Source organism: Camelus dromedarius, chromosome 25 (assembly GCF_036321535.1).
Source record: "Camelus dromedarius isolate mCamDro1 chromosome 25, mCamDro1.pat, whole genome shotgun sequence".
Classification (NCBI taxonomy): Eukaryota; Metazoa; Chordata; class Mammalia; order Artiodactyla; family Camelidae; genus Camelus; species Camelus dromedarius.
Window position 1 is genome coordinate 26,873,860 of NC_087460.1, and position 13,366 is coordinate 26,887,225.

The following is a 13,366-nucleotide window of genomic DNA, read 5'->3' on the forward strand; positions in this document are numbered from 1 at the left end:
AAGAGAGAACTCTAGTTTGGGCCAAATAACAATCCAGTGTTGTCAGAGACTCTAAAATTGTCATTTCTGACTACTGTATATGCATGAAACCATGGGTCTGTGGATAAAATGTAATGTTTATGAATCAATACTGGTGGAGAAATATTGATAAAGCCACAAAAAATGCATGCTTTGCCTACCCCACCTGCCCAAAATATAATTCAGGAGAACCTGTCCACAGTGCTCCTGAATACTTAAAACTGCGCAGTGGACCAATGGACCATTGCAGGTTTGGCAAATGGATTTTATTCAGTTTCCCCCATCACATGGATATAAATATGTTGTAGTCATGGTTTGTATGTTTTCCCACTGGGTCTTAGCCTTTCCACGTAGACAAGCTACTGCCTCTTCTGTGGCTAAAATTCTTTCAGAAAAGATTACCCTTACCTGGGGGACCCCTCTTAAGCTCCATGGCAACCGGGGAACCCATTTTCCTGCAAACATTACAGCAAGTTTGCGTTGTTTGGCCAGTCCTAGTGCATTTTCACGATGCTTCCCACCCTCAATCCTGAAGGCTGGTCAAACGCACTAATGGCATCATTAAGTCTCAATTTGCAAAATTTGTAGAAACCCTTCAAGCACCCTGGCCGAAGGCACTGCCATTAAGTCCTTCTGAAACTCATGTCTAAACCCTTTTGGAAACCATAAACCCTCTCACCCTTTGAGATAATCACAGTATGCCCAATGCACCCAGCTCCTGCTTCTTTTGATCCACAGCTGATAAAAGGAAATTACACTTAAGTATTGTAAAGGCTTAATTGCTTCTGTTGAAAATAACCGTGCTTTAGTAGAGCAATCTTTTCACAGCGTCTCCCATCTTCTCAGGAGGTGAAGACTTTAAGCATCACTCCTTTTAACCTGGAAATTTTGTCTATTGGACAAGACATCTCCAGAAAGACTCTCTTCAACCTCATTGGAAAGGCCCCTATAAGGTGCTGTTAAGCAACCTGTGTGCTGCCTAACTCCAAGGAATAGACTTTTGGATTCATGTGTCACATCTAAACCTGGACTGGACTTGCATACCATCTGGTGGCCTGAAAATAAACATTTTCAGGAATTAAAGTAGATGACATCTGCAGGAGACAGCTTTCCCAATATGACCAGACCAAGCCTGTATAACTTTTTTCTCACTGTTCCTTCTTACCTTATTCCCTCCATCTCTTTATTGGAAAGGCAATATTTTATCCACATTTCCCAATCTACTGAGAAAAGAGGAAGTCGTTCTGACTATTGCATCTGTCACCAGAAACTCCAATCTGTTCATGATGTTGGAGATCCTTTGTTATTTTTTTTCTTTTTCTTTTAACATTTTTTATTGAGTTATAGTCATTTTACAATGTTGTGTCAAACTCCAGTGTAGAGCACAATTTTTCTGTTATACATGAACATATATATATATATTCATTGTCACATTTTTTTCTCTGTGAGCTACCATAAGATCTTGTGTATATTTCCCTGTGCTCTACAGTATAATCTTGTTTATCTATTCTACATTTTGAAATCCCATCTATCCCTTCCCATCCTCCGCCCCCTGGCAACCACAAGTTTGTATTCTATGTCTATGAGTCTGTTTCTGTTTTGTATTTATGCTTTGTTTGTTTTTTTAGATTCTACATATAAGCGACCTCAAATGGTATTTTTCTTTCTTTTTCTGGCTTACTTTTACTTAGAATGACATTCTCCAGGAGCATCCATGTTGCTGCAAATGGCATTATGGTGTTGGTTTTTATGGCTGAGTAGTATTCCATTGTATAAATATACCACCTCTTCTTTATCCAGTCATCTGTTGATGGACATTTAAGCTGTTTCCATGTCTTGGCTATTGTAAATAGTGCTGCTATGAACATTGGGGTGCAGGTGTCTTTTTGAAGTTGGCTTCCTTCTCGATATATGCCCAGGAGCAGGATTCCTGTGTCATATGGTAAGTCTATTCCTAGTCTTTTGAGGAATCTCCATACTGTTTTCCACAGTGGCTATACCAAACTGCATTTCCACCAGCAGTGTAGGAGGGCTCCCTTTTCTCCACAACCTTTCCAGCATTTGTCATTTGTGGATTTTTGAATGATGGCCATTCTGACTGGTGTGAGGTGATACCTCATTGTAGTTTTGATTTGCATTTCTCTGATAATTAGCGATTTTGAGCATTTTTTCATGCGCTTATTGATCATTTGTATTTCTTCCTTGGAGATTTGCTTGTTTAGGTCTTCTGTCCATTTTGGGATTGGGTTGTTTGTTTCTTATTAAGTTGTATGAGCTGCTTATATGTTCTGGAGATCAAGCCTTTGTCAGTTTCATTTGCAAAAATTTTCTCCCATTCCGTAGGTTGTCTTCTTGTTTTACTTACGGTTTCCTGGAGATCCTTTGGTTTTACCCATAATCAATTTCTCATTAGTCCCAGATCCTACTGTCAGTTGTATGCACAAGCTGACAGATGTTACCTATCTGGTTAGGCTGTTCTGGCCACGTGTTCCCATACCTTGTTTCAAATATTCTCCAACCATAACCAAACTAGTTCAGCTGAACACCTCCACCTTGGCACTCTTTTTCTTATTTAAATATGACCTGTTCCCTTGCACCCAAGGGAAATTCAAAGATGCTAACTCCTCTTTTCAAGGCTTTTAGAAAAGACCCCTTTAGGTTGGGATGGTACCTTACAGAATGTCATCCCAATTCCTCTGAACCCTGGCTTGAAAAGGTCAGTCAGGAAATTCCAGCTAATAAAGGTATCAATAATCACACCTTAGCTAGAGTCTTCTGTGTGACACCTGGTTTTATTTTTGTCCGTGGTGGTTGGCATTTCTCTTGGCCATATGTATGTTTAGATAGCTGGGAAACTGGAGATCAGTGCTTACTGGCACATTTAACTGTCCCTGTCAACATTCATAACATATCAGAAACCTACCACTGGTTCTCTCTATTAAACCTCCATGGCCACCTTAAATGGAATCTTCCATGAGGCATACATGACTCCAAGTTTGCCTCCATAGGGAGAGCCCTTCTCCTGTGGGTCAGAGTAAATGCCAATGAATGCATGACCAGAAATCTCTCCCTAACATTATGTTCGCTAGCCAACTCCACAGCCAAGGCAGTAGCATCCCCAAAATAATCACTTGATTCACTGGCTAAAGTGGTTTTGGACAATTGTAACAGCCCTTGATTATCCACTTGCTGAACAAGGAGGTGTTTGTGTGATAGCAAATACCACCTGTTACTCATGGATAAACGCTTCTAGGAAGGTGCATATTCAACTACCCAAGATCAGGGAACCAGTACACTGGTTACAAAAAATTCCACCTAACTCTCCATGGGCCTTTGATTTGTTCATTTGGCTACCTTCAGGTCTAGGCAAATGGTTTAGAACAATCATACAACTTGGATTTGTCATGTTAACTTTCATTCTGCTTTGTATAATTATTTTTTAACTTTATACATGTTGCCTGTCAAATCTCTGCAGAACTGATGCACCAAATAGACAGATGTTATCTCAGTGCTTCAAGGTGACCTCCAGTGCTTTGATAAGACATACACTTTAGATCAGAGGTGCTTGAGTTCTCCTTCCTCCCCTTTCTTGTTACCCAAATGTGGCCTCAATGGTTTCCAATATGTGTGCTTTCCCTCAGACGTGGGACATGATGACCAGGAAAGGTCCTTTTTGACACCAAGGGACAAAGCCACCAAAACCTGACTCTTGATCAGTAGTGCTTTAAAGGAAAGATCTTGATCCCAAAAGAGGGGAATGTAAAAATAAATAAAGGAAACCTCACTTAACATGGAGTCTGGACGCCCTGTAGGGGGAGCTCTCGCGCACTACCACTCCACGCCACTTGCAGGCCCCAGCAGAAGTGTACCTTGTATTCCCCAACTGGAAGAAGCTTCTTTTACACACCCCAGTGAGAGGAAGACAGATTTTTCCCTTTGCCCAGCAACAGCCCAGCCAACGAGAAACTGCCAAACTCAGCCAATGAGAAGCTGCCCCTGCCCTGAATATCTTCTCTTCTCCAGTGAATTTTGTTCAAAACAGCCCCTCGCAATTTCCCCCTTTCCTTTATAAATGAAGGTTCCTTTCTTTATTTCCTGGACTCACTTATGGCTTGCTGTAGTTTTCTTGTCCCAAATTGCAGTTCCTCTGTGATTTCTGAATAAATTGATTTGGCTGGTAAAATAAATGGCTATTTTATTTTTAAGGCTGACACTATATACATACAGCCTACCTTACTGATATAGAAACTCCGCCATATTGACATCTATATATATATATACGCACACACATACATATACATGTACATATACACACGTACTTCTGACAGCCTCGTTGATCTTTCTATCCCCAGGATTAAGCTCTGAGCCCAACACATAGTTGTTATGCAACAAACAGTTGTTGGAAGAAGGGAGAATAGAAATAAAAATATATTTTAGAGTTTAAAAATATGGAGGTTCTGTGTTAACATGCTCTCCTCAAAGACATGTTGACTGGGTTGACAAGGGTTTCTAATTATCCTTTTCCAATACCTTTGGACCCGATTCTTCTGTCAACTCTTAAGCAATATCAATGAAACAGAAATAACTGTAATCAAATGCTCACTGGGCCATAAACCTACTTGCAAGCATATGGATAACTACATTATATTTGCACCCCTAAGGTTTGTTAAACATCTGAGAATGAAAAAAACTAATAAATACGAGATTTATTTTTATCATTATTAAATTAAAATGGAAAAAGCTAAAGATAGCAGAGAACCTAAAAACTGAAACTAATGTATTCAAACAACTATGTATTTAAAAATATGGCTAATGACCTTGAAATTTTTCTAGTTGTTTCCTAGAAATCAACCCTAATAAAACTAAATCATCCCTAATAAAAATATTCATAAATTTTTCCTGCTGATGCCTTTAGGGGAATATTGAGTAAAGTGTTTGAAAGAGTCAGTTTTTTAACAACCTAAGAAAATAAAGTCCAGGGGACAGAATGTGTTTTTATCATATATAAGATGAATTACATAATGCTTCTTTAAGCAGAGAAGTATTTAAGTATATACCATGGCAAAATCTTAGGCTGCAGTCACTAAATCAAACGTTGCCAGTTTTCTGGGTTGAGAATGGTCAGTCATTAGCATAATTTCGAACATAACATAAACCAGAGGAAAGTATAAATTCAACCTGGAGAAATCCAGGAAGGCTGCTTGGAGGAGGCTGCACTCGAGCTGAACACTGAAGGATAATTAAGTTACCAGTGATGGAAAAGGTGAGGAAGATATGTTCCTGATCATTGGAAGAGCATAAGTAAAGGCACAGATGAGGAAGGAAAGAACAAAGAGTAAGTAATTAAACATGTGAAATGGTGTAAAATGGCAAAGCAGAAGATGCGGTGAGAAAGGGAGATGAGGCCACATTAAGATGCCTCGAAAACAGCACACTGAGTAATGTCGATGCTTTTTTTCTCTCATCAAGAAGGAATTACCAAATGCTTTGGAGGTAAATACTTTACTTCCAGACAGTTCATTACCCCTATTGCATCAAATGAATGAGGCAGCTCCTCTAAAATTACATAGGCATTTTGGACTTCACTGTCTTAATAATTTCTTTATTAGTTATTGAATACAGTCTAATGAGAGTATATCTGTCATCCCAAGTGTCTTAGACATGAACAAAATTTATATTTAAAATGTATCTGGGATTGAATTCAAATGATCAAATAGAGTTGAAAGTTAGTCCTAAACACTATGATATTGCCAGACAGGTAAGTGCCCCTATACATTTATTAAATCTGCCCACAGTGAGGAGAATATTATTCACAGCACATTTGTTGTTTTGTTCTATTGTATTTTTCCCTTCTGGATGTACTGAGGTTTCCATCCAACTCTGCAGAGATTCCTTTATTTTATTTCCTCTGTTTGTATCCCCTTCATTTTCATGTTAACCTTTGGAAATAAAAGACAGGCAAGTTCTAAAGAGGATCAGCTGTCTTTCCTTCCTTCCTTTTCAACAAGCATTTACCAAGCAGCTGTGATGTGCCAGACACTGACTCTGACACTAGACGCACCAGAAGGAGTAAGACAGAGCGCCGTGTCTACCCTCAAGTAGTTCACAGTCTCGTTGGGGAGATAGCCCAGGCTGAAATTCAGTCCCAAGACACTTGGAAGCTTACCAACGGGTGTATGGAATGGGGAGTAAAAGGTTCCCATTGACATGCTGGGAACAGTTTTATTTTGTTCTTGTCTCATGAAAGATAAAACTGATCATTCTTTGGCAAAGACTAGTTTTTTGTTTTAGAAAAACCATTTCGATGGACTCTAGTTATCTAGACATACAGCATAATAAATGGCGCTATTATCTGCCTGGTCACTCAAGACAAAAATGGAGAGGGCATGCCCAAGTCCTCCCTTTCCCTCATCCCTCTTCCCCCATCCCCCCCCACTGGATCCCTGGGCAACTCCTACTGACTCCACCTCCAACGTATCTCCTGCATCCATCCGCGCCTCTCCACCCATGCGCACCACCATCATCACTCGCCAGCCCTACTGCAATAGCCTCAACAGCTGGCCTCCATTGCCTCCTTCTCCACCTCTCTATGGTGTATTCTCCAAAGGTGCCCTTGTAACCTGGAAGTCAGATCATGATTTTCCCCACTTCCACTCCTCCAATGGCTTCCACTGCGGGTGGAATACAATTCAGTTTGCTCATCCCAGCCTTTGAAGTACCCACTGACCTGGTCCTTGCCCACCTCCATGACCTCAGTGTCCAGAAGGTTACCCTCCTTATTTAACAAGGCTCATTTTGTTCCTTGGACAAGCCAAGCATGTCCCTGCCTCAGGGCCTTTTAGATTCCGCTGTGATCTCCTTGAACAGCTTCCCCCAGATCCTCACTTCAGCAGCCTGCACTCATCATTCAGGTCTCAGCTCGACCAGGGCCCTTTCTGACAGCTAAAGCTAACGTCGGCCTCTTCCATTTCTGGAACCACATCACATCATCTGATGGTACTGCCTTCAAATCACTGACTGCGATCAAAAATGAGACTGTCCGTTGCCTTTTTCACATCTGCCCCCTCCGACTAGAAAGTAAGCTCCATGAAAACTGCACCAAGTTCCCTACCAGGCCCTTAGCCCCTAGCTTGGGGCCCAGCAAACAGCAGGCCCTTTGCAAGAAGTGGGGAAGAGAAGGAAAGGAGGGAAAGAGGAAAGGAGGAGGGAGGGAGGAGAGTGGTTCTACTATTCTTGGGAATATCAGTGAAATCACCTGCCATGTGAGTACATCTGTTTGAGGTTCCTTTTTCTTGAATGGTTGAGCTGGCCTGTCTGTAGCCTCAGCTGCCATAGGGCTTCGGACAGGGAAGGGAGCATGGTTCAGTCAAGGGACTTCATCACCCACTTGGCAAACCTGACTCCCTCCTGATGCTCAGGACCGAGAGTCTCTAGAACCAGTCCTCCCTGTGGGACTGCGTGTCCCAAACCCAGGGTCCCAACTGACATGAGGATGTAGGCAGGACCAATTGTGGAAGGTGTCAACCCACAGGTTAAGTTCTAAAAGACACAAAGGTTATTTTCACTTATTTACTGAACTCCCTCATTCACTCGGTTGTTTTTAACAACCAGCAAATACGTTCTGAGCACCTACTGAATGGCTGGCGTAGTGGATAAAAAGATGACATGGTCTTTATCCTCAAGGAAGCCATCGTTTTCTGGAAGAGGCAGACACTGCAGACAAATCACTGCAGTCAACCATGGGAAGCACTGCCGGGGGAGCTGCAGAAAGCACTGTGGAAACCCGGAGGTAAAATACACCGGGACTAGGACGCCCATGGAGGTGGGGAGACAGAAATCTGGGAAAACTCCAGAGAGAGGGTATTAGAGCTGGGCTTTCAGGGTGACCAGAAGGTGCCCAAGAAACCCAGTCATCAAGCAAATTGGCATTTGAAGGCAATATTTTTTTGAAACAAATCAAAATTCATGCAATATTTTCTTCCTTTTGCCTCAGGCTCCAACGTCCCTCAGGGCAGTACTGCTACTGATCCTGTCTTCCTTTAAAAATTAGATCTTTTGTTGGGGAGGGCACAGCTCGGTGGCACAGTGCCCGCTTAGCACGCACAAGGTCCTGGCTTCAATCCCCAGTACCCCCATTAGAAATAAGTAAGTAAATAAACCTAATTACCCCTAAAATAAATTTTAAAATTAAAGAAAAAAACAGTAATTAGATCTTTTTTTAATCATAGATATTTCACATTAATTTTGATTTGTTTACAGAGACCCCCATTAAAATATTGTTTATCTCAATTACAGATTTTGGGGCGCCACCTGAAATGCTGGGCTGGGGTGTTTCACCTGCCTTCCCCTCGCGATAGCCTTTCCCTAAGCCCGGCATTCGGTGTGATGGGGAGTAGACAGTCCACTTTTCCACGCAGTTGACTAGAAAAGACCAATGCGAACTGCCACACTCACTTCCCCAGCATCGCCTAAAGAAGGCAGTCAAACCAGTCTTCTGGGAGTGGAAACCTCACCGGTCACTCCCATGTTCCTTCCATGTTCCTTCCATTGTCTGGCGTATAGAAGCCACCAAGAACTGAGCACGCGGCATTGGAAGGCCAGCCCCCTGGCCTCCCAGCACCTGCGATTCCTGGTGTCTGTTCATGGCTTTCCCCTAAGCGAAGTCAGGACCTCAGAAAATGGTCATCCTTGCTCAACAGAAAGTGGAATGGCATCCGTGGCTAGTTTCCTCCCTTTCACTAAATGAGTGCATCTGGCCCAGGGAAATACGCTCCCTTTAACTGAGTAAAGCTAAAGGGCTGGTGCCAGTCTCTCCGGGGGTTGGGGGTGGGGAGCCATTCCTCCCAAAGATTCCAAGCTATAATTTTTACATTACAGTGTTATTACCAAGAGGTGGTTTTGTGTGCCACATCCTTTTCCGTTTCTCTTCTTATGTATCTGGAGACAGACAAGAGAGCATGTGTACTCTCTATTATTTCTTCTAAATATTCCTCTTGTTTGAAAGGGGAGGGTGGGCCTGGGGACCACCTTGCCCACCTTGGTGACAGTGCCGCTCTATATAGGTCTGTAAATCAGCCTCTGGCTTCTGGCCTCAAAGATACAGCATGGTGAGCAGGGAAAACACTTAGGTCTACAAAACTGCCTCTCACTCTTAGAGCTCATAACCTCATTGATTTCAGGCTGGATTTACAGCATCATTTGTTCCTGATAATAGCTACCCACCTGCATGACTCTACCAGGAGAAGGTAAAATAGAACGAAGCCAGGCAAAATAGAAAGGGAAAAGAAAAATCAAACCGAGTGAGGGCTTGACAATTTCACTGCTCTTGCCCTGATTCTTCTGTTTGTTTAGTTCACCTTGCTCTATAAAACTTGCCTGAACAGTCCTGATTTTCGCCTTCCTCCTCCAAAGGCATGGCTAGGATGCTCGGAACCAGTCATCTGTGACTCTACCCATGACCCACGTCTTTGTCAAATGCAGTGAAGCCTCGGATGGGGTGAAATCTCAGATCAGCCTGAGTTCAAATCCCAGCGTGGCCCTTTACAAGGCCTGTCCCTTGAGCAAGTTACTGAATCTCTCTGTGGATGTAACCGGCACTATTGCAAAAGATGGGTGCCTAAGGTTCTCAAAAAATTATGGGTGAATGAGATAAAGCGTAGAAAACACACTGCCTGACCATGGCAAATACTCACTAAAATGCTAGCTATTATTATGAACAAATATTTTTGAGAATATTTACATTCATTTAAATACAAAGATATATTTGAGGAACTGTTTTTAATATGAACAGGTCAGAACAATTTTAAGTGTCATTACAGTCAATTACCTAGAATTTGTAAGAAATATCCTCTCACAACATTGTAAAATGATTATAAATCAATAAAAAGTGTTAAAAAAAAAAAAGAAATATCCTCTGATTGAAATGGAGTAGAACCTCAAAATAATGGGACTCTTCAGAGACCAAACTAGCAGACATTTGACATTCAAATGAATGCTGGCACCTTTGAAGCAGCACCATGAGGAAACTGTCCCCTGTTTTCAAGGAGACAGACATTGCTCAACCGACTTTGGAATTCGTCTGAGGGAATTACCTTCAGCTATAGTTATGAACCAGGCATGAAAATGAGGCTCATTATTTTCCAGCCACAGCTCATTCATTCTTCAGTAAAATGTGCATTCAACCTTATCAACCTTCTTCCTCACCAAATCTGGCTCCAAATTATTTTGGTTGCTTCAGGAACCAAAAACCAAAAATAAAACAAAAAACAAAACAAAACAAACAAACAAACAAACAAAAACCACCATTGCTATGCAGAGATGAAAATCTGAGGTCTCTAATGATATTCCAGAAGAACAAGGCATGGATTCCAAAAGCCACTCACAAAGACGGAATCACCAACTCATAACAAGTCTGCCTTGGTTAGGCAGCCCTGTTGGAAATCAGGGAGTGCCTCCTTGAGGATGCCACTTTGGATGGAGCCAAACTCAGGTTGATTGGGTACCACCCGCCACTCTTGACACGGCCATTCAGTAATAGCCACTTTCTACTTTCTGGTCAACATTAGAAAGCCTATGAAAGGGAGGCATGGCCATTTGTAGCAAGTCTATTTCCTAATTAAACACTCTGACCATTCCCACATTTTGAAAATTAATCACTGCCTATGTTGAGCATCTACACAGAAACAATGATCTTAACAAGAATAAGCCCTCTGAAATCATATCTTTTTAAAGTTACTCAAAAAGTGGGAAGGCCATTCAGTTTCAATCGAACAAGACAGAGAATGCAAATATTTTCTAGAGGAAGCACTCTGCAGGCAGAAGATAAACTTCCTCCACACAGGGTTAATAACGAAAATGCTGATACAACCTTAAGTATGGTGGCGCCCGGAACCAGTGCTATAATTAATCTAAATGTACTGTAATTACACTAAATGTTACTTCTGGAGAATAGTCCCAAATCATGCGGCTTTTTTATGCTTAGATAACACGCAGTTTATTTCCAATCATGGATGTAGGCATGATTTGCTAAAGGAACATTAGGTCTGGAAGCAATATCTTAATCAAATCAGAATTTCTTCTGTAAAACAAATCTTTGGCTTTTGAAGAATTAGCAGCATCTAATGCCTTAGGGTAGAGATGTGAAACTGAGCTGAAACCCCCACCCCTGGGTCTCTCCCCCTGGCTTCCACTCATTCACACGTATGTCCATGTGGCCCCTACACTTTCTATGCTCATAAACCACCACAGCTATGTCTAAATTATGCCCTGAAAACCCCGCATAGAAAAATCCATTGTAGGAAAGTTCACCTTGTATGGTTTATTCATTTCTTCAGAACAGAAGCTGGTTCCTTTTAGAAGGAACTCATCTAAACAAAACCTAATAGCAAGCGTCCATAAATTAGAAGGTTATTGGTATGTGCATAATTTGATGCATAAAAACTGAACGAATATTCCAGGGCTGAAAATGCAGGCTCTTACATATGCAGAAAGATTTTGTGGGGTTTTTTTGTGACTTTAGTTTTGTATGGGAGGACTGACTGGGATGGGACACCTACAGTCATTGGCTGCTGTCATCTTTCTGTTTGGTGGCTCTTCTCTGCACTCGTCTCCCCCCCGTTGGGGACTTCAGCAGGCGCTCGACACGCAGCTATGGAGCGAACATCACACGCCAGGCCTGGTTCAGGAGGCTGTGCATTCAGTGAAGCCAACAAAAACCGAAGTCTGAGCAGCACTGCAAAAGGACTTAGTACAGGAACAGGGTGAAAGACTGAGGTACGGCATGGTCCCTAATCTCACAGTCTGAAATCTGGACGGTAAAACATGGCAAATGCAAATTAAACCAAAGTGTCTTCCATCATCCCCACAAGTGAACAGTCTCTTCTGGTTTTATTTAAATATTTGAATAACCCCCAATATTGGTCAACATTGAAGATGCTTTTCAAACTGTTGTCAGTAGGAGTGAGATCATGGGGAGGTCCCCATTCTACCCCTCCAATCTTGTCCCCGCTACTATCCCCACCCCCACCCCCAGGCACCTGTAAATTTGACTTAAACGGCTCACTCTCTCCCAGCAGCACCGGGGCCTTTCCCATGTCTGCCTCTCCTCGTGAGAAAAGGACTACTGATCCCTGAACCCCGATACCCATCCCCAGCTGTGGGAGGCCACAGGCCGTGCCGTGGTGTCCCTAGCAACTAGCCCAGCACCCCGCATGTAGTAGGTGTTTTAAAGTCTTTGCTGAACAAATGAGTGAATGAATAAGCCAATCATTGCAACAGGTTTTTAATAATCTTTCCTTGTCTGAGTCTTTGACATCTCTGGTAGGTAGGTATCATTATCACTGCTTTACGGATGACAGAAAAGAGGCTTAGAGATGTGAGGCGACTGGCCAAGGTGACACAGCCTAGACTTGGTGGAGCCGGCCATCAGTCTGACTGTTAATTCATGCTCTAGTCCTTCTCTATCCCTGTTCTTTCTGCTGGTCCCTTTGCCTTGTCAACTTCTAACCATGCTTTAAAGGTTAGGCCTCATCTTCCAGAAGCTGCCTCTAATCCAAGGGCTATGTCATATTTCTCTGAAATGCTACTTAAAAGCATCTTCTTCCACTGGGTTGTGAGCTGCTCCAGGACTGCGACGATGTCCCTGTTTTTGTCTTGCCAGTACTCTGTAGGTCCCCTGTGCTCAGCAAGCACTCGGGAGTATGAGTGGAAGGAAACTGAGGGGTGGGGATGGGGAGGAAATGAACAGACGACAAAGAATGGGTTGAGAGCACAGCTTAAAGCTCAGATCATGTCGCAGAAGGGACCTGTCTGCCTCTGTCTGCAGGGACCCAAATTCAATGTCACTGGAAAATGGAAACCCAGGGAGGGCGTCCTGTACCAGCAGCCTCTATGGCTTCAGCCCCACCCCTTTCAGAGAAGGTCACAGTAAATTTTATGTTATGTGTATTTTACTACAATGTTTTTTTCAAAAAGCTAGCATCCTAATTGAGATGTGTTCCAAGTATAAACTCTATATCAAGTTTCAAAGACTTGTTACCAAAAAAGCGTAAAGTTTCTTAGATAATTTCTATGTTAATTTTGTGTTGAAATAATAGTGTTTTAAATACACGGGGTTAAAATATAGTATTAAAATTCATTTTACCCATTTCTTTTTACTTTTTCTAATGTGGCTTCTAAAAAATTGTGAATGACACACATGGCTTGTGTTTGATTGCTATTGGGCAGAGCAGGTCTGTATCTTGTTAGGGATGGTCATCACCAGGGTGTATGCGATTTGTCAAAAACGGAACTCAGCACCTAAGATCTGTGTGTTTTACTGTGTTACACTTCAATTTAAAAATCGCACGTG